This window comes from Passer domesticus, chromosome 1 (assembly GCF_036417665.1).
Source record: "Passer domesticus isolate bPasDom1 chromosome 1, bPasDom1.hap1, whole genome shotgun sequence".
Lineage (NCBI taxonomy): Eukaryota > Metazoa > Chordata > Aves > Passeriformes > Passeridae > Passer > Passer domesticus.
This window is the reverse complement of record NC_087474.1, coordinates 121,269,093-121,291,681: the sequence shown is the minus strand read 5'-3', so window position 1 is coordinate 121,291,681 and position 22,589 is coordinate 121,269,093. Positions and strand designations below refer to the sequence as shown.

Below are 22,589 nucleotides of genomic sequence, written 5' to 3'. Positions count from 1 at the left end.
CAGGACTGCCTTTTCCCAGCATTCTGGACCTAGAAACTCAACTTCCTTTTTCATTGCTAGGATCAGAAAGGCATTCAAGTATGAAACTGTGCCTTCCTTGGGTTAATTCTGACACTTTGAATTCACTGATCCAAGGTTTACATGGGAGTATGAGTGTTCTGGTGTGGTGTTTTGGGGATCACTACCCACAGCACGAGAGAACAGTCTCACTTCAGGTAAACAGAGCATCCTGGATGGTAGCAGGAGTGAATATATCATAAACATAAGCATTATGCCAAAGTGGAAGAAAATTAAATGGTGTCAGGGTCCAAAATTTACTGCGAAATAGCTGCATTTTATTATCACATGGGTTTCTGGTATGATAATGACTGCACAGCAAATTCCTTTCCTAAGCAATAGTTTAGTCCATATGTTTATGCTACATTTATGGAGAAGAGAAATAGAAATCAAGTTTTATTTTTTTTTTAATTTTTTTTTTACAAAAACAAATTTTGGTTTTGCACCTGAAATACTCAGGAACTGTATTTTGTTTGTCACCTGAATAGGTTCCAAAATGTCACAATTTTTTCTCTGAGGGAACATATTAGGCACAACAAGATTTGTGACAGAACAAAAAAGATACGTCACTCTATAAAAGCAAACCAGCTGTCAAGGTTTTGGTTGTTCCCTTAATATGTAGCTGTGGAAAAGCATTGTTTGGATAGAATAACTGCAAATCTGAGACTGTGGCACTAAGCAGGGTGCACAGGAGTAAAATAAGAAAATGGAAGATTTAATTTAAAGTGAAAAATTTAATTTAAGGGAAAAGCCATTGGAGAGGAAGAGAGATGAGGAGTGGTAACCGGAGCCCCCCTCCTGTCTGCAGTCAGAGCCAGGTAGAAGATAAAGGCTGGGCACTGACTAAGTAGAATGTGTCTCTGCTGAGATTAAATATAATATTCTGACACACATGGAACAAAGTTGTGTGTAGTCAGTGGGTGCCTGTCAGTGGATCTGGATGCTTAAAACATGGGGTCTCCAGCACTGATGGTGTTGTGGGTCCCCCACCAGGGAAAGGTGGGGGTGGGTGCAGGAAGCCTCTGGCTATGGGAAGAGGCCCTCTGCGTTTGCTGGCACAGGAACAGACCTGCAGGGCGATGGCAACCCCCCACTAAAGCCTGCAGACAAATGTTGGTCCATCATTGCTTGTGCCCCTGAGAGGCACTCAACACTCTTGTGTCAGCAGTCCCCAGGGGGCTTCTAACAATTTATACTAGCTGGGGTTCATCCCTTGTGTTTTGTATCCCTCAACAGAGAACAAAATTTCAGCAAGACTCTTAAATGTGTTCATGTGAGTTAACACAGTTGTTCTGCTGACCTTAATAATGGTGCTATTCACATGCTCAGAGCAAGGCCTGCACTCAAGTACACTGCTGAATCAGCTCTTGTGTGTGTACTGAAATATAACAGTGATTTCTGTAATCAAGGCCAGTGCCAAGCTCTGGTACACCCCTGCCTAGAGTCAAGATATTAGACCAATGCTGCTGTGTGTAGTAGCTGGCATTGCAGCTCCTCTTCCCAGGGCTGCTGAAGATGAGCAGGAAGCATCCACACAAATTGGCTCATGCTGCTTCTTTAATAATTCATGTATTTTTGCTCTCTTCTATAGTTAATGAACCTCCCCCACTCTCACCCTTGTTCTCTCTCCCTCTCCCATTCAGTCAGTTTGTTGTGGTTTCATGTATCTAATCCATCTGTCACTCGATTATAGCTATCGAGCACCTGTTATGGATTTCTAGAGTTTCATTCAAGCTGTTGACAAGTTATTCACAAATTGGCCCTTGTCACACTGTCATCATGTGGAGTGCACTTTAGTGAATTCTTTTGGGTACACAAAATAATGAACAGAAGACAGCAAGGCTCCTGAATTAAGCAGTTTCCCCAATATTTAAAGAACCGTTAACTAATTGGGAGTTTCTTGTGGGTGATATATTTTTTAAGCTCTTTTCTTAAAATATTTTGTCTTCTTCATGCAAACCCTTTTGCATGAATAAGCATAACACAACTTGATTGAGCTGTCAGGGCAAGCTTTGTTGACAATGATGCCTTATTCTATACAGTCTATGGTTGCAGCTGTGACAAGTTGATCATTGCTTCTTCTGTACAATGCTACTTTGGTACCAGCAGGGAAAGCAGAGGGCTGGTTTACTGACCAGCCCTCAGTAGCTGCAAGTCTCTTCTCCTCAGGTGGTTGTCTTATTTTGCCCTGAAGGATACCAGGCAGAAATAAAGCAGTGGAGGCGACAAAGGTCACTGTCCGAGAGTGAAACATCTCCTGAGCAAAGTGTTAAGAAAAGTTAAAGTTAAAAGCTATGTCTTGAAAAATCCTTACTTTCATAGCAAAATTTCAAGCATTTCAGTACCAGAAGGTCTAGAAATACATTTTTTCACCCATTTTTTACTTCTGCTCCCATACAGGCCTTACTCCTTAGACTTTTGTCCTGCACTGTTTATTTAACTCTTAATTGCTGTCTGTGCTCTGCTTTCACTACCCAGATACTCTTATTATTAACAATTTTTAGTGTTGTAGTGAGGATCTTGAAAATAAAGTGGTACCAGGATAACATTAACATAAGCTACAAGACGATTCTAAAATATTCTCCCAGTGCAGTGTATTAGTGGTAGAGAAGAAGGCATTTGCAAATACAGGCAAAGTGATTGATCTGTTTGCAGCTATGAGAGAAGTTATTTATGCACAATTTGGCTCAAAACAAGTAAATGTAGTGCATGCATATCTGTATATTTAAAAACTATTTTGCATCAATGAACATATGTACATTTTTCCAGTGTAGTCTGCAAATCCTTTGAATAAGATTCCAGGGCTTCAGTGTTTTTATCTTTTAAGAGGATTTTTTTTTCTAAATTCAAAAGGAGAGAAACTAAGGTTTAGCAATTGCCTTGTCCATATGGGGTGCAAATATAGCACTACCAAATTATCTGGCAATTGCAAAGGGGCTAAATTACTTCTGCTCACTTGTTAGATTTCTTATGCTTAGGGGTTTGATGCAGTAAGATCCATTTTCCTTTGTAGTTTCACACGAAGACATCCAGCCGCCCTGATCAGTGCTCTGATAAACCAATAGGTGGCAGGACTTCAAAACAATCTGTGAAATAATAAAGCCATGTTCCATTATAAAGAAGTCTGAAATAAAAAGTGCAGCTGCCTCAATAGTTAATAGCTTATCTCATAAGAAACTATTTCTAGAGGTTTTTTAAATGTTTATAATAATTTAATGTTCAAATCTGTGAACTGCAATTCAGATGCTCAGAACAACTTCCAGTTAAAAAATCCCAGAGTTTCAGGGAAGTCATGGATTATGTCTGCACGGACATTTAGGTATTAGAGGATGCTGATAGACATCCATGATTTTTAAAGCATGTAAGATTCAGATTCACACAAATACTTAGATTCCTAAATATTTAGTCACTTATGCTGTGTCATACTGTGATATTTATCACCTTGAGGGATCCCAGATTATGATAATAAATTCCATTTCCACAAACAACTTCCTTCGGGCCAGGCCATACAATCAAACTATGCACCTGAAGAGGCTTCACTGAGCAATTTAAAACCAGATCACAGTGAATCCATCAGTGCAAATCAGTAATGATAACTTCTTACTTGTTGCTATCCAGCACATTCAAATCAGCCTAATCTCAACCTCAGCACCACACTAATGAGCTCCTCTGAGCCCTGCCTCAAGCAAAGATCCTACAAGCCCTGACATCAGGGTTTTAGCCTGGATAACTAAACATATATATCCTTCTATCTAAACAATATATTACTGGCTTACCCACCCAGCAGTGTCCTCAGCATGCCTGAGGCTGGCTGTCTCCCAGCACCATGACAAAAAAACAAATGCAGGTACACCTCTAGATGGAAGAAAAGCTCAACTCCAGCCTACCTGACAGCTAAGGGATAATGAGAATAATAGAATAAGTGAGCAGAGACAGCCTTCAAGACAAGCAGAGGTTTTGACAACTAGGGCACAGGCTACTTAAGTAGTTGACTTGGCTGCAGTGCCCACGTCCAGCAGAGCTCCCAGCCAAGGATCCTGAGCGAGAGGAGCCACCTCTAAACTGGCATCACATCAGTTGCTCAAACACATAAGCCCCATTCTTCAGCCTTGCACTATTGGCTAATTCAGGCAGCTTCCTCGCTCAGCTGTTTGCCTTAAAAAGCTGAAAATCCCTTTCTTACAAGCTTAGCAATTCCCATGTAGGGATCCCAAGCTGCAAACAGACACTCAAGTTGGTGCTGAAATTCCAAGCTGTGAGCGGTTGAGGAGCTGTGTTGTGCATCTCTGCCAAACAATGCTGAAAACCATCTAAATAAATCCCTTCAAATCCTAAATCTTTCTGGCTGTCAGGAAACTAGGCTGGGGGGCTTAAATCACTTCTGAAAATTAGTGTAGGATCCTAAGTCACTTATGTGCCTTTGAAAAATTTATCCTTAAAAGTTGGGTGCTCAAAAGTGATTTTCCTTCACAAGTACCACTGTTAACTTCAGAAATAATCCCTGAAGTGAGCATGAATAAAAAATTATTCATAGAAATAAGGGTATCACCAGCTGTCTGAGAAAAAGGGAAGCATAAAACAGGCCCAACATCATACTGGTGTTCAGGCTTTTTCAGTGAATCGCTTTGAAACAAATTGGTTTTCATTGGCTTTAAAAAAACCCAAGAAATTGTAATGTATTCCTTTTAATTTTTTTAACACATAAATCCAAATGTCTTCTGAGTATCTCTCATGGGTGCTGTGAGCCTTTGATTACAGGATTCTGGTAATGAGGATATTTTGGCCCTTTGAATTGCTTTTTTGGGTGACGCCAAAAAAAAGTCTCAGGTTTTATAGCTGCTGAAGTATTGTACTGGAAGAACAGTCACAACACCTCTAGTCTTATTTTTGCTTAAAAATAAATAAAGTTTTATAAAAATTATATATTCTACCTTCATTTCAGTTGTTGCTAGTCTTTTAGAATGATTTAGGATTGGTCCTTTCTACTCTGAAATGGTTCAAGGAGTGAACAGCTTTGAGGAAAATAAGTATCATTCCAAGAAGCAACTGCTGAATATATAGATAGAACTGTGTAAATCTGGGCTAGATTCAATCGTTGGTTACAGCAATGGAAAATCAGCACAGATCTCATTCTTATACATGCTTCTGATGTTGCTGCTTTTCTATAATATGCACGTGTAATGAGACATGAGGCTGAGCAGAACACCTTGTCTTAGTTGCCTGCTCTCTTGAGCAAAAGCAGCCTTGTATTATTTACTCATTTCCTTCAAATGCATTTCTTCTCAGCAGCTCTCAGGCATTTTAAAAGTGGGCTTTTTCTCTTTAATAATTTGGGCATTTCTTATGGTCATCTATGAGAGTATTCCACATGTAGTGCCATCTCTAGCACACCCCAAACTTTACATCCCAACCTCCATCTCACATCCCATTTTTATGGGATAACTCCTAAATTAACTTTTTTCCATACTTTAGAAAAGCCACCATTGACAAAGCAAGTCCACGTGGTCTCAGCAACCCAGCCCAGAGCTGCTTTGGAAAAGGGAAATCTGTGAGAAGGCTGCTAGAACAGAACATGGAGGAAAAGTGAGCCAAGACAAAAACAAAACCAAACAAATGAAAAGAAACCCAACAAAAAAACCAAAACCAAACCAAAACAAAAACAAACAAACAAACAAAAAATCCTCCAAAGCAAGGAAAAAAATCTTTAGATCTTCACCTGCTCTGAAGATTTGTTGAGTCTTTCCTGTACATCAACATTTCAAGCACTGTTGGTTTGAGTTATCTCTTTGAGCTATACAGGCAGTCGTGGGGCTGAGGTGGCTTTGTGGCAGACAGTTGTGCTATTTCTTCCACTTGACAAGTATAATATCCTGCCATGTCTTTTTCCATTTGCTTCTCTTGTTACTGAAGAAACGCTCAGTTTCATAAAAGCTGACATGCCCTGAGAAATTCCATGTACTCTTTCTTTTACAGAGTCTGTGCATGTAGATCTCTGAAGGCATGCAGGAGATTTTTGACTTTGCATAGAACAAAGGCTCCCAAATCCATTGCTAGGAATACCTGTGGGGGAAAGAAAAACAACAACAAAACCCATCCTACTTGCATTTTGACATATACTATAAAAAGACTTGAGTTAGTGAGAAATAGATTATGTGCACAAAATAAAAATGCACTGTATCAGCCTTTTTCTTTGGGGATTAGCAGAATGAAAATTGCTTTAATTTTGGTGGCATTTCCTCCCCTGGGCCTAGAAAAAAATCAAAACTCTAGATCATCCCAGGTAAGGGTTTTAAAAAATGCATGTGTGTATTTTTTTCCCCCTCAGTTAATATTGTTGAATTTAAAGCTTGCATTAACTAATTGCTAAGACTTAAATGTGGAGTATTTCCTCATAAATTTCTATAAACATGTTAAAAATCTTATTAGCATTTAAATAAACATTGAAATAAACATTGTGCCTAGTGCTTAGTGCTTGTTTTGCTTTCTTTAATTCAATGATCAACCACAGCCTTAGATGGAGAGGTTCACAGTAATGCAAAAATGTAGCAGCTGAGGTCTAGAACTATTTCTATGCAGATGGCAGGGTGGATCACTGCTCACAAATACATGTATATGTATGCATATATGTATATATAGATATATATATATATACACACACATAAATAACTTGAGCAACTATTAAATATATATATATATTAGTTATGGTACTCTCATAGCTTTACATATAAACATAAATACATATATTCTGATTTCGATGAGAATTATTTTTATTACCACTCAAGACAGTTGTCAATAGTTGCGCAAACAGAACCATACCAGAATGGTAAATTTTTGCCCTTTCTGCAGAAGGGTTTAGAAACAATATCAAAACCCACACAGGAGTGATGAATCAGGCTTGTCACACGAATTTTGACTCATTAGTGGGCCAGGTATACAGAAGGATGAGTGCATGTTTTTAACAAAATTTGGTTTCATTTAAAGCCACGTTTAAAGTATTTATTCTAAATTACTTGCTTAAGAGCATAATATTAAAATCAGCCAGGTAGGTAATGGGTAAGAGTCTCTTTCAATGACTTCTCACAGCCAAAGACTTTCACTGTCTCTATGCATTGACCTTTCAGCAAACACAGGGTGCAATTAAAGGGTTTTTAGGACATTATTGGTGAGTGCATTTTTTTAACTTTAATTTTCATGCTACTTTGCTTTTGACTATGCACCAGGGATATTTTTAGATTATTGATGACTGCACCATCTGGCTGTATTCTATTAATATCAGTATAACTGACTTTTGCAAACTCTTTCTCCTTCAGTTCAAACCCTTAGGCAACACATCTTTCCACAGCTACAGCAGGTAGTGAATGACCAGAGTGAATGACCTTGTTTGCATTAAGCAACAGAAAGTATTTGCTCATGTTTTAAGCAGTATTTCTACCTGTGCTTTCTGACAGTTGTGAATATGGGACTTCAAAGTAAGAGGATGGAAACAGATTTTGAGGTTAATTATCTCATACCCTCAACTCTGAATCCATCTGGATTTTGCTGAATGCAGAAACTTGATGGCTGGGGTGTTGTTAGGAGTGTCATGGTCCAAAGAAACTCTGAAGGACCTTGCCACTTATGAAGACCTGCAAGGAGGCCCTCACCAAGGAAGTTCAGAGTCAGGTTTGTCACTCAAGAGGTGGGGCTGGACATGGAGAAATTCCAATTTTTTCAGCCTCAAAGAATTCCTGCTTGGTCTTATACATTGACCAGAAAGCAGTGCAGAGGGTTTGGATTGAGATTTTTGTAAACTTTTTCTCACTGTTTCCAACCACCCCTTTAAGAGAAGGATTCAAATATTTCAGTGCTCATTGCTTTGCTTTTAACACCAGTTTCATCTGGCCTGCCAGTTTAGTTTTCAAGTTCTGGCTACACTACATGCTATTTTTAGTGCTTCCATAATTTTTTTTTAAAATCATAGTAATTTGCAGAATTCCCAAGAATAATGGATTAAGCACTTAACAACCTAGTTATACCAAATGCTGTACTTTTTTTTTCACTAGTAATAATGCAACCATTTAATCACAATTTTATAATCCTTAGATTGTGATGTTTTCCTGATTAGTTTTCCTGAAACTTAATCACTGAAAGCAAAAATTTGTTGACACAAGGAGCTTTGATAACTACAGTGCTGAATATCCATGAACCTAAAAACAAATGCTACTTATAAAGCGAATTGCAAATGAGTGCTCTGGTTCTTCTGCTTCCCATATTCTAAGGAATATTTATAAAAATAATATGAAAAAAAAAAACTCACAGAAGCTTTTGTAGGAAATTTATTAAGAGAGAAAAGTTTTGTTATTGATACCGAATTTTTTGAGAAGCGTCATAAATTATTTGTCAAGCTCAACTTTCAACAAATCAAAAATTGTAGTGGTGTTGTCACCTGGAAATACTGCTGTGTATCAAAGATAGAGAGCTATCCTTTTTAGGGTGGTGACAACAGGATTTGGAACAAGGATATTTCTGCTGTATGAGCTGCAGAACAATATCCTTTATCTAAGAGAAGGGCTTTAACAACTTCTATTCAGCCACACTGGAGAAACAGTTGGCTGAAAACATAGTATATGATCTCTGTGTTGGTTCTAAGCCCATGAATATAATTCTTATGGAAATTATTTTTATCTTCTCTGAAGACAAAATGTTTTGGAAACTCCCTGTGGGTTTCTCAGACTGTTGGTTCATTACCTGGATTACTCCTGCAGTGTTTTAGGCTCTCGCACTCTGGACTGAGTTGTGATTCTATATCTATCTCCATTTCTTTCTTTTGCTGCCTTTTTCTTATCCAATGCACATTTTTCCCCAATGGGAAATAAATTGTTTCATATTTTTCATTTGAAGCTAAGGCTCCTTCAATGACTTCCATTGAGTTTTTCCAAATCAGGTTCCATTAGCAGAACAAAAATGAAAACAATTCCTGCTGTGGTGAGCCTTAAGAAATGGTTTGTGTAATGAAGCAAGACAATGGGTGATTGACAGTCAAGAATTTACGAAGCCAGGATACATACCAAAAACCCTCACTAACAAATGGACTCCCATTTCTTTCCTAGTGTCAGCAGTCAACCTTATATACCAGGTAAATAAATACTCAGGTTTAGGGATTTAAATAGTGTACATCCTCCAACAATGAAAAAAAAACAAAAAAACAAACAAACCATGCTTAATACTCTTTCTTGGGGTTAAAGAAACAAAATTAACTTCAGAGCTACTCTTGTAAAATCTTTGATTTGGGACCAGGGCACAAACAATATTCAGATGGGGGAAGACTTAATGTGGGTATTGCTGAAAGCACAAGGAGCTGACTGTTAGTACAGCAGGACTCCAGAAAGAGTAAAGATCACCAGGAATTTATGGGGGAGAAAATGCACAGTGCTAGCTGAGCTCTTTTACGCTGGCCTACTGCCAGCACTTCAGGACACCAGACAGGGTCCTGCAGAGCCACTTTGGTGTGTGGTTCCTATAGCAGCTGACACTTTATCTTCAGAGGTAGCCTGACAGATGTTATTGAAGCACAGCACCTGCACAAGGACCAAGTTCAAACCATGTGATGTTCTGAACCACATGATCTTCCCAAAATATGTCTTGTGACAGACTCTAGTGCTAAGGCAAACCAAAGGTACTTCAGAAACTGGGCTTAAAGCAGTGGAAATTAGATATTCTGGTAAACCTTATCCTACAAGTTCTTGCATTGCACCAGTGATGGCAGACACAGGGTGGCTCTACAGAGAACTGTTCTAATGTGTTGCACAGAGATCCCCACAGCATTAGCAAGGTACCCATCTCATTCTGGATGTCTTCCTCACATGTTTGCACACCTGGAACACTGTGAAGCATGAGGAGAAACACATCTGACTTCAGAGAATCCTAGAATAGCCTGAGCTGGAGAGGACCTTAATCTAGTTATTAACCCCATGCCATGGATGGCTTTGGGTAACCTGTTCCAGTCCATCACCATCCTCACAGTAAAGAATTTATCCCTAATATCTAATCTAAACCAAACCTCTTTCATCTTGAAGCCATTGCCCTTTGTCGTGTCACTACATGTTTTGTAAATCACCTCTCCATCATTCTTGTGGCTCCCTTTAGATCCTGGAAGGCCTCAATTATGACACTGTGAAGCCTTCTCTTCTCCAGGCTGAAAAATTCAAATTCTCTCAGCCTTTCAGTCTTTATAGATAAAATGCTGCCATTTTCTGAAAATCTGTCTTTGATATGCTTCAAGTAGTCACTTAAAACCTGGAGTGGCAATGCCTACTAGATGACTACGAAAAGTGTGATCTAGGCTTTATAAAATGCTACAGTTAAACAATTAAGAGATAATGTATTAAAATTACAATAATAAAAAAATATGGTGTATGGGATTTTAAAAGCCATTTAAAGTGTTTGGTTCTTTTCTATTTATTTTTTCCTTTTTTTTTAAATCAAATGAGAATATAGTATTGCAGGTGGACATCAGGATTTGAATAGGAAAGGAGTTAAATCGGGAAGGAGTGCGTAGACTTTTTTGTTCAAAGGGTTCACACTTGGGGTCATATCAATTATACTATCCCACAAAATGTTCCCATGGGAATCTCTGAGTATGGTATCATAGACCCATTTATCTTTCACAGGCAGTGAAGAGTTACAACTGCCATAGATTTAGAGGAAACAGCAGCATTTCATGGAACAGGTCCTTTAATTTGCACTGTTTCCACCCTAAAGTGTAAAGTATTACCTGCTGTGTTTTGGTTGCTCATTATCAGACTCCTCGAGATTCCACCTCAGCATCTGGAGAGACTCACACCTTAGCATTCAAAGTCAGCCTTTAATTACAGGCAAGGAAGAGAGAACAGTGATGCTGCAAGAGGAGAAGAGGGGCTCATGCAACTCTTCTACACCATAACTGCATTTTATTCAGATCACAACAGCTTTTCACAGGGATCTACTCCACTTCCAGTAGTGCTACTGAAAACCATTTGATAAGAAGCCCTTCTCTTTCCTTGCTCCATTTCACTTCAGCAGGCTTTATATTTTTGTCTCTAATTGCCCTTCAAAAGTTTACAACCATATTGATGCTTGGAAGAAGTCAGGCAAGTGAAACAGGTAGAGACTCTTCAGCATAAATTATGGAAAGATTAGGCTGTAAATGAAAGGAAAGCCTAACCAGCAGGGAGGAAATTTTTGTACTTATGAATCTGATGTATCTTGATCACCTCAACCACTTTGATCTATATCTGCTGACTGTAGCAGAACTGGAAAAAAACCCCCTTTCTTCTTTGTAATACCATGGGAGGGAATTGTTCTCTGCAAAGAAGGTGTGCATCTATAGACATGCTCAGAACTCTGAGCTTTGGCACAGCTTTCGCCACATCCACTTGCCACATAAAGTGATTACAGCTTTTTTTTTGTACATCCCACATATGAGACTTTATAAGAAACCCAATCTGGCTGACAAAACCAGATGAAGTGGAGACAAATGTAATTTACTTTTAGAAAAGTGGACTAGAAACATAGGCCTTGAAAACTTTCATGTCAAACAAGGCTGAGCTGTCAAATATAAATATCCCCATGATTAGGGAGGACTATTTTAACTCTCAGTTTGGGATTTGGGAAGCTTTCATTCTTGCCAAATCTTTCTGGAGCATGTCCTAAACTCCATAGCAGGTATTTATTTCAACTAATTACAGGCAATCTGTTCTGGAGAAAATGAGTACTAGTACAAGACTAGATATGAATGCAATAGAAGACACATATGAGCCTCTATGCAACATTCCCACTTTCAAAAAACATCAGAAATTTTTGTTCATTATCTGAAAAGGAACCTTAAGTCACCTGACAATATAAGTAGCCCTTCCTTCAAACTTCAAAAGCCACAAACCCCCCGCCAAGCTTCTGGCTCTCATAATCTTGTTCCTTTTGAAAATTTTCTCTGACTCTTTTTCTGATGATAAATATAAGCTCACAGAATGAAAACAAGGCCACCATGAGAGTGCCCCTGTTTCAAGTGGAAACTGCAATCATGTGCATCCTGAAAATTTGAGATTGTAGTGTAGGATCTATACAAAGCCCATCCAACAGATATAAAGGAGTTACCCTAATCTGGGAATATTACCCACATCATGACTTGTGCTTCTGTGCAGGTGTGCCTGGATACAAACTGCTAATATTTTTAAAACCTACACTCCATGTAGTTAAAAAAAAATTACTGTGATAAAACTAGACTAAAATACCACTTGTTCTTGAAAAAAGGCATAGGAAATTAATTTTATACTACTCAAATAATTTCTTCTGAGACCCCACCTGCAGTGCTGCATCCAGCTCTGGGGTCGCCAGCACAGGAAAGACACGGACCTGTCGGAGCAAGTTCAGAGGAGACCACCAAGATATCAGAGGGATGGAGCACCTCTCCTATGAGGAAATGCTGAGAAAATTTTGATTATTTGGCTTGGAGAAGAGAAGTCTTCAGAGACACCTAATTGTGGCCTTCCAGTGTCTGAAGGGAGCCTGCAAGAAAGATTGAGAGAGACTGTTTACAAGAGCATGTGGTGACCAGAGATGGGGTACTGGATTCAAACTGACAGTAGCCCCTGATCTAGTGAAAGGTGTCCCTGTCCATAGCAGGGGATTGAAACTAGATGATCTTTTATGTCCCTCCCAACATGAGTATAATGAAAGATGTCTATAAACCAAGTCACAGACTTGTGTTTTATTAGTCTTGCAGTTGTGGTATACTCCATGAAATGTCAAAAAATTATTAAAGATAACACTTGACTACAATATCCTAACAGAATTTCAAAAGTAAAATGTAAGGAATTTTTACAAATCTCATCAGATTACAGTACAAACTGTAATGCATTATATAAATCCTTTTCAGAGTAAGTAATTTACATGCACAAATAATTACTTTGAAAGAAGTGAAGCAATAAAGTTTAAAGCACCAGATCTAGGAACACTATTGTTTCCTCAGGCAGGCTGGTAGTAAAGACTCCTAATTGTCCTTAGGATAATGACGGGCCATAGAATGCCACAATAGAAATAATATAAGGATTACCCATCTGACATAAAATTCTGACACATAAAGCATGATCTCCATTTTGCTGTCCAAGTTTTATTCTGAATTTATTCACTTTAGTATACTAAATAGACATAGAGCTGTTCTGCTATGACATCAACATTTTTTGTTTATTAAAAAAAGATGGCAATATCTATATGTTGTAATCCTAGACCACGGTGAATTCCATTTACTTCTGGAAATGGATTGTGTATTGATGCCAAAAGCACAATGCTAATAATCGAAGAACATTCATACTACAACAGTGAAAGGTGGATAAAGATGCATTTCCCTACCAGACAGGCGAATTTCTTCAACATTTTTTGTCTGATCTTCGGAGTTGTCCACTGAAATTTGCATTAAAGTTGTCATCTCACTTTTAATACAGTTCCTCAGTATTCAGTCAAGTTTGTTTCTTTCTTTCTTTCTTTCTTTCTTTCTTTCTTTCTTTCTTTCTTTCTTTCTTTCTTTCTTTCTTTCTTTCTTTCTTTCTTTCTTTCTTTTTCTTTCTTTCTTTCTTTCTCTCTCATTTCTCTCTCTCTTTCTCTCTTTTCTGTCTTTCTTTCTCTTTCACTCTTTCTCTCTTTCTTTCTCCCTTTCTCCCTTTCTCTCAAATATCCTGAAAATAACCTTCAGTTTCTTTAAAACATAAAGCTTTGGCGTTTTGGAGAAACCATAATGAGCCAATAAACCCAATTTGGAGGCCAGTTAGTACCACATAAATTAATTTCCCTGCTAAATGATCAGAGTCACATCCACCTTTTTCACTACCATCTGCCTCACAACAAAGTTGGCACTGTACTCCTTTGAGAGGTGGACTGTAAAAGTGTCATTTAGGAAAGGCTTATTAACAAAATCCTTTCTAAGTTCCAATTTTCCTGTTCCAGAGTAATGATCACAGGCAGCACATATATACTGTTAGCAGGAAACAGTCAAATGTCCATATGGCATGCACTTAAATAAATAATATTAAAAAAAAAAAAAAAGTGCATGAAATGTGTGTATAGATCTATGCAAATATTCACCTTCATTTTCAGGGATTTTCCCATGTAGTTGATCACAACAATTCTGCTAGTTGTTAGTTCTGCCTATGAAGGAACAGTCCCTGCCAGCTGGGGTATTTCCCACTTGCCTCTGGACTATGTAAACAAGGCCTTTGCCACACCTGTAAAATGGCACTGGAACCAAGCACACCTCCTGAGCTTGCTCTTAATTCCACGTCCCCAATCTGATGTGTGACAGACATTCAAAGTCACTCACTCAGCCATCTGATTTAGTTCCTTACCAAGTGTTGAAAAGCAGGAAAGCATACAAACATTGTTGCTAAATTCTGATTAAAAACATTTTTCTGGAATTTTTTACTTCTTGTGAGTACACATACCGGGAGACTAAGGTTTTCTTTATATTGAGAATACTGAAGTGAAGGCAAGGAAGTCTTAAATGTTAACAAGGACTTTCATTTTGTTTGTCCAGTAATGAAAAATACATGGGACAGTAGAGTATTAAGATGTCCATGCAAAGGAGGTAAGGAAGAAGTTGAATACTCAAGTTCAAATGTACTTTTATGTGTTGTGCTTTTATGGAGCATAGTCAGAATTAAGCAGTTCCACCACATGGGATTTTACTTGCAATGAAGTTATTTTGTTGTTAATGCTGCTGTTCCTTCCTGGGCTGAGGTGTTAGTGGGCCATGAGCTTTCAGACGGAACAAGTACCAACATGACATACAAGCATCATGTTATTTTGCTCTCTCACTAAATGTCCTACAGCTTGCTGTTGTTCTACCACACATAGTGTAGATAGTACCCTTTGTTTTCAGAAATGACATATTTTTTTCCACCAGATTTCCAAAACTTCCATTTTTTCCCCCCAGTGGCAGCAACCACAAGTCAAATTTAACATAAAAGAAGCTTTTGAAACCACACTGTGGAATTCTAGTCTGCTTTTTTCCTCAAAAATGAATCTAAATGACTTGAATGTAAATTTAAAATACCAAATTTTACAACTGCAAAGTTCAAAACCTACACTACGGAATTACTGTCCTTCTTTCAGATCTATTGTCTCCCTAAATTTAGAAAGAATTGAAAACTTCCTTTTTCTCCACTGAAAATTAGCACTGCCAGTAGATCATCTAGTAAAATTATTATAGTAAATCTTTAATTCACATTTCTCAAGGCCACAATGATACTAGAAACTCCAGAGTACATGCATGTTGCAGTATGACAACGTCAACATTAGGCAATAACAAATCCAAATTATCTCCATGTCTCAGACTCAGTAAATTGAAGAGTCAGAACCTTCTGTTTGCTCCTGCTAGTAGCCCAGGAGGATCTTCTCTATTTCATCACTCTGGAGATCAGTGCAGGTTTTCTGTTCATTATGGGAGAACATTCTTGTTCTTACCCTTTCTTCACTGCATCCTGCCTCTCAGATCCTGAAAACGTGGATACGCCTATTTTGAGCAAGGACAATTTGCTTAAGAAACCTTAAGTGGCACTGTTAACTAAACTCTGTGCCCTAGGACTGAGATGAGCACCTTGAGATCTCATCGTTTTGGTTAGATCCAAAAACTGGCAAAACAATTGTCCTGCATTTTCCAGGAATTCCAAGTAATTTCCATGTGAATGAGGTTTAACTGAAATATCTCTGGGCTCCTCACAGCTAGTTGCTGTTTCTCCATGTGAATTATGGAGTTCTCCAATGTCACAAAAATAGAAATTAAACCTGGGACAGAAAACTCTGGGTAGCTTTCTGTCTGAACCCATGATAAAATGTGAGAAGTGCTTTCAAGTAACAAAAGGTAGCTTTCTTACAGCAGGAAGTGAAGCCACCTATCCCTTTTTGGCCGTGTCTTTGTTAAATGCTGCGTGGTTGAGAGCTCCTTGCTACCTGGCAGCACTGCTGAGCCACACTTCCTCCCCTAAGAAACAGGGCACACTGCACTTCTTAAGAAAGTTTAAAAATACATTTTCCTGGGGTTTGTTGTTGAGTCTGAGTTATAGGAAACATTTTACCAATGCTTTAAAATCACTGCTTGCCTTTCTCTTATTTCTATCCTCAACATCTTACAAACAGCCTGTATTTCTTTCCTGTTTTACAGCTTCAGAGCCATTTCACTGCCAGCTAAAAACATAGGATGTGTTTACATTGGTCCTTAAAACACTGATCAGAGTACCCGAAATCTCAGTTTGTCAAGAGAACATTAATCTGGTCAATTTTCCACCATGCATATGATCAAAAGAAGCAGAATTCTGCTAGCCCGTCATGCAAATAAAATTATGTTCACAAGGCGAACTGTTAGTATTATCACCAGAGATGTACTGTGTATTCCTACAAGGCTGTTTTAATGTTTCTGGTATCATACCTTTTTATAGACATTGTTGCTGATTTTAAAACAAAGCCATTTCTGTTAGCTTGCTAAAAACAAATCTTGGAAATATGAATACTATTCCTGTGTACATATTTTTGGCACAAAAACAGATTCTTTAGGGTACATTACTTGGTATTCTGCAGATGAAAATGAGCCTGGTCTTTGCATATTTTCAGCTGACTGGATGCAAATCTTTGAAGATGCAGAAGCTACATAGCAATATTTAAGATGACATACTATTTGGGGAGCTTGCAAGATTTATAAACCTGATCATAGCACCATATAAAATGTGGCTCTGCCATTTCTTATTTTGTTCTGAGCGTATCCAGACATGAGACATCCTGGACAGCTACATTTTGAAATCCAGTTGTGAATGTACAATGCTCAGAGAGAGGGAAGGCATAAACAAGTCCACTCTTAAGTCTGAGTTGTTGTCTGCTCAGTTTCTACAGTCAAACGACTTTGGCAAAACAAGCAGCAGGATGAAGCTGCAGAACCTGAACCTGCTCCCTCCTTCTGCAGGACAGTGAAATGCTGCAATGCTACCAAGAAGTACTGGAGATATATTTTGGAACTGTTTATGCTCATCCTGAATACACCACAATGTAAGACAGATATGTATAAACCTCCTTCTTGGAAGTAACCAAGATTAATAAAGAAGTTATATATATTTAGAAGCCAGTTTATTTCTGAACAGATGCTAGAAGAAAATACTTTTAAATCTGAGAAAATTTAAAACTAAAAGGGAAGACCGAAGATAATTTGAGGGTGTTCCAGTACCAAGAATCACAGCAGAGGCAACTTTCACATCCAGTCTGGGTTTCAAACTCACAACTCAGTGACTTCCCAAGTGCCCACACTGCTCTCTTTCAAACCTTAGGGAAGGGTGATTTTTCTAGCTAATGTCCTGTTTTGGCTATGATTTTGATGTTCTCTTCAGGAGCCACCCATGCCTGTTTTCTGTACTATTTCCTTGCTGGATCTTCCATTTATCCTTCTGTCTGCCCTGTTCTTCAGTTGTGAATCCTCCCTTCTCTGATCATGTCCATGAACTTGTGGGGAATGTGGCAACTCCAGAAGGCAGAGGAAGACCTAGTGTGTGAAGCTAGGACAGGGCACGGAGACTTCCTTTCCTCTGACCTGACACATACTTTTGGAAGAAATTAACAGACAAACTTCTGGCATACTGATATAATCCCCATATATCCTAAAAATCCTCTAAATCTTATCATAATGCACTTTCAAAATTAAAAAAAAATTAAAAAGAAGAAGAAGAAGAAGAAGAAGAAGAAGAAGAAGAAGAAGAAGAAGAAGAAGAAGAAGATGATAAAAAATCAAAAAGACATCTAAGATGATACAAAATCACAACAAAGCTTAATGCAGTTGAGCAAATGTGCCATGACAGTATGTACTAGTACATCTAAGTGATTCCTTCTCAGCTGGAGCACAGAACAAATGGAGTTAATAGGCAGGCAGAAAAAGCAGAAGATGACTCCTTCCCAAGCATAACTACATTCCTCCTCTCCCCCACAGACATGCACTCTAAAGCAGTGATTCCTGGGCTGTGCTCATGTCAGGCTCTGCAGGTCTTGAAGCTTGCATGTCTGCACGTCCCACACATGACATCCAGTCCCTGGTGCTCAGGACATTTCCTGTGTGCCTCATTCAGCATTTCAGTGTGCCTACTCAGCATTTGCACATCAGTGCCCTGCTGAGTGCTCTGTTCATGCCACCTGGAGCAAGTCCTAGGTCATACTACCAGGGAAAGTCATCTACACCAAGCCCTACAGCTCTGAACCTCAGACAAAAGAAACAAAGCCAAATAAAACCTTCAAACCTATTGGAAACTAGCTCAGCTTTAAAAGGTATAAGGTCTTAAAAATGTTCCATGAATAGAAGAGAGCTCATCTATTTAACAGCTATGTTTGAGAAAACTTCTTTTTAAACTGTGTGACTGGGGACCATGTCCGAGAAGAGACAGGTCCTGCTTCACACATCTTGGTGCATTTTCTCCACCCGTATTATGACCAAAGCAAAGCCATCTAGGGATGAAAATAATGTGCCTGGTGGATGTGGGCCCTGAGGAGCAAGATTAAATACTGTAAGTGTAGCACTGAGCAAGTATCCACACTCATGGACCTGCCTGGCTCCAGGCAGGTTTGCTGAGGTTCAGCTGGCCCCTGGCACTGACTGAGCACAAACAGCACTGCCTGCTCCCTGTCGGTCATACTTAAAGAGAATTTGGCTTGTTTAATATAGAATAACAAAAGCCAAGAGAACATTTGTCTTCTAAATATATAAACTATGTAAACTCTGGGGACAAACATCTGCTTAAGCTTAAAATTAACCTTTGACCAGAGACAGGCATAGTGTGGGTTCAGATAAACTTGGATACAAACACGTGCACAGTGAGGGTCTGAACGAGCCTTTTGGTGGGAATTGCAGGCAGCTGTGGGGGGGGAGGCAGGAGAGCACAAGAGAAGGACAAAGCTCTATTAAAGCTGTTTATGGACTGTAATTAGGGGTGAATCAATAGCTGTGAAGGAAAAACAAACAACCCAAGCCAATGGTAAAACCAAGAAGAAACTTAAAAAAATATGGTAATGGTTAAGCTAACACAATACCAGCCTGTAAACTGTTTACAGTGTGCCTGCTGTAATAGAAATATTTTGCTGGGATTGGAAGCCTAAAGTCAGAGAGACACAGACCTGGTGAGTGCATAAATGTCAGTCTGTGTAAGAGTCTGAGGAGCCAATGACTGTACAGGGAACAAGTTACTCACATGCTGCTGCTGCTCAGGAAAAAATAAAGCTTATTTGGCTAAGAGGTAAAGATGGTGTTTTCTCTGTACACATGATGGTACCATATCAGTATTCTAAAATCCTTGCTTCCTTTGGTTTTTCAGGGTTCTATTGCCTTAAAAATATTCAGTGGTTAGTTTGAAAATACCTGATTCATGGGGTTTTTCTTTGGTTTGCTCTGGATTAGGTTGGGTTGGGATTTGGGGGTTTGATGGGGCTTGTTTGTTTGTTTCGTTTTGGTTTTTGTTTTGTTGCTGTTGGTTTTTTGATGTAAAAGCTTGAATTTTGTTGTGTGAGGGAAATAAATCAGTAAGGACAACAGCAGAGCTACTCTGAGCATCTTGTTCTCCCTTATAGTTTTGAGGAGCAGTCAGGAATATCACCATCTCACCCCCAAAGACACAGGACATACACAGGGAAAGACATTCAGTGGGGATAAATGTGGGGAAGGGGTAGCTTCTGCTGTTCCTGTTAAGATTTTACTTGTTTTGGACTTATTTTTGCTGGTGGTGAGTTTCAGGGTTTGCTGCTTGGGATTTTCTTTTTCTGTCTGTCTTGGTGTAGCTGCAGCTAGGAAGTGGCTCCAAAAATGAGCGCAAGTGTTACACCTCTGTAGGTGCTCTGCAGAGTTACTTAAAGCCCCCAGGACATCCCAATAATCCACCTAGGCGGGGATAATGATTCTCAGTGAAGTACACTGCATTTGGCCTTTCTGTGGTGGAAAGATAAACACTGTCAGTCCTGCTGACTTCTGCAGTTAACCCAGCACTTCCTAGAGGGTAGCGTTTGTTGTTTTTTGTTTTGGTTTTTTTGGTTTTGTTTTTTTTTTCCTTCCTGAAATATATTGCCATTATGTATGTCTGTGGTAAAATACCACAGACATACATAAAATACTGGTTAAGTGGTGCTCTCTGATTCTCTGTATAGATCTATCATGACATTGAACCACCAGGTACTGAAGGTGTAGTGCTCAGATATTAGAATGGTAGGGAACTTAAATATCTAGAAAGGTCCCTGATAAATGATACACTCTGCAGACAAACCTCTGCCAAATTCCATTCAAATAGCACAGGGATAATGTGAATATGACTCTAATGAAGGAAGGCTGGAGTTGCCATAATGCATGCAGGTGCAATTGCTCCAAATCTCTCTTAAAATCCATTTTCCTGCCAGTGCTCATTCTTCCTTTAAACAGAAGTTAATACTCTGCTGACATTACTGAACTCCATCATGCTCATTATCTCAGGCTAGCATTTTGATCAGGTTTTTGGAGGTGAAAGACCAATTCATTAACTCTATTGTGTCACTCAATGACTTCCTGTGGAGAGATCACAAGTCAGATGGGGGTGTCACTGCTGGAAGATAAAAGAGCTATAAAGTAGGAAGACAACTGGTATAATTCACAAAAATGAGGGGAAAAAATACTCTATAGCCTTTAATTTCTATTCATAGTTCAGGATTTAAGTATGCTATTTAGATAACAGTGCATCTGATGTTGGTTTTTTTTTATGAGTTTCAGATATGGAATGAAAGAGGCTATTGGTTGGTTATCTTTTTTTATATTTAAAGGAGAAAAATATAGGCAACAAGTAACACAAAAATCCCTGTTAAAAAAAAAGAGTGTGCTTCAAAGCCTGTCATGTTGAAATGCTGACATATATTAATTTGTCTTGGCTTAAAGGGAACAAAAAAAGAGTATTTGGAAAATTATTACTTTATCAAAAAGAAAGTATTATGAAATTGTTTTAATTGTTGATAAAGAAAGAAATGGCTGCCAGGAATCAAAACCCATGTATTTGATTAAAATAAAATCTCTATACTGTTTCTCCAGGTTCAATACAATGTTTATTTTTAGAGTAGTCTCTGGTGTATTCTAAAAGAATTTTTTCTCTCTGAAAGAAAGAAAAAATCTCTCTGAAAGAATTGCCTAGGACTTTTATATAGAAAGTAGTTTCTTACTGCTACTACTTATGACTGAACATGACATTTCTCAGTTTGCACATGGGAAGTAAACAAGCAAAAAATACTTTTTGTGCTTTTAACTGAGTTCTTTGTAGAAAATTTTCAAATATGAGACTTTGCCAGTTAACTACTTAATGTGAAGAAGCAGTGTCAAATAAGGACCGCCTTTGCCAGAGAGCTTTGCAGTCTCTATTCAGCTTCCCTCTACCTGTTGCTCAATAAAACTGTGGGACATCACAGAATCCCACAATGGTTTGACTTTGAAGGGACCTTAAAGATCACCTGGTTCCTCTTGCCATTGGCGAGGACACCTTCCTCAAGGCTGCTCAGAGCCCTGTCCAACCTGGCTTGAACACTCCCAGGGATGGGGCATCCAGGGAGAAGCTGGGCAACCAGTTCCAATAAAGATTGGAACCATCCTCCCAATAAAGATTTTCTTCCAGATACCTAATCTAAACCTACTCTCTTGCAGTCTAAAGTCATTTTCCTATCTCTTATCACTACCAGACCTTGTAAAATGTCCCTCTCCACTTCTCTTAACAGCCCCTCTGTTGACACTGGAAGGCTGCTCTAATGTCTGCCAGAGCTTTCTCTTCTCCAGGCTGAAGAACCCCAAACCTCTCAGCCTTTCCTCAGAGGACAATGCTTGGTGGGACTCTCTCCTGCTGGGCTGTGGGAAGCCCCTGGGAGATGCGGGATGGGGCTGGAGGAGGGCATGGCGGGCCGAGGCCTGTGGCGGCACCCAAGGCGCTGCAGTACGCTACCAGAGGATGCCATGGCAGCTGGCAGTGAGGCTCTGCCCTACCGAGGCGCAGGGAAAGAGGCCCGGTAGTAAAAATAACAATATCAAAACACCTAAATATATTGCAGCATATTCTTGTGCTTCCCTACCTTTTGGTAAACTCCCTCCTTCAGCTGATGGCACCGGGATTTCCAGCAGGTAACACAGGCGAGGGCTGGGAGCAAACATGAAACCAGCGGCTGTTATCAGTCACTGCATAGAAAGCAACAGCACCACTCTTACAACTTTTAAGGTCTTGAGCCTTTGGGGTCCAAAAAACCCCCAAAACTTAGGAAATCTAAGATTTTATTCACAGATCACAGAATGTGGAAGGAACCACAGCGAGTCACCAGGTCCAACCTCCCTGCTCAAGCAGGTTCATTCCAGAGCGCGTGGCACAGGATTGTGTGCAGATGGTCCTTGCTCATGTCTGGCGAGGGAGACTCCACAGCCTCTCTGGGCAGTCTGTTTCATTGAATGGTCACTCTCACAGTAAAGAAGTTCCTCCTTATATTCAGGTGGAAATTTCTGAGTACCAGTTTCTGCTCAT

General features: G+C 39.1%; 1 long non-coding RNA gene across 2 annotated transcripts; it reads right to left on the bottom strand.

Moving 5' to 3' along the window:
* Positions 1–21: 21 nt before the first annotated feature.
* LOC135289388 (uncharacterized) lies at positions 22–22,589 on the bottom strand. 2 transcript variants are annotated; one of them, XR_010352147.1, is made up of 6 exons: positions 22,150–22,589; positions 12,376–12,579; positions 10,811–10,933; positions 5,774–6,117; positions 3,014–3,143; positions 22–2,314 (listed from the first exon to the last, which is right to left on the bottom strand). It is a non-coding gene; the product is annotated as an uncharacterized LOC135289388 (long non-coding RNA). The 2 variants fall into 2 exon arrangements; XR_010352148.1 differs by lacking the exon at positions 22,150–22,589 and adding an exon at positions 13,423–13,570.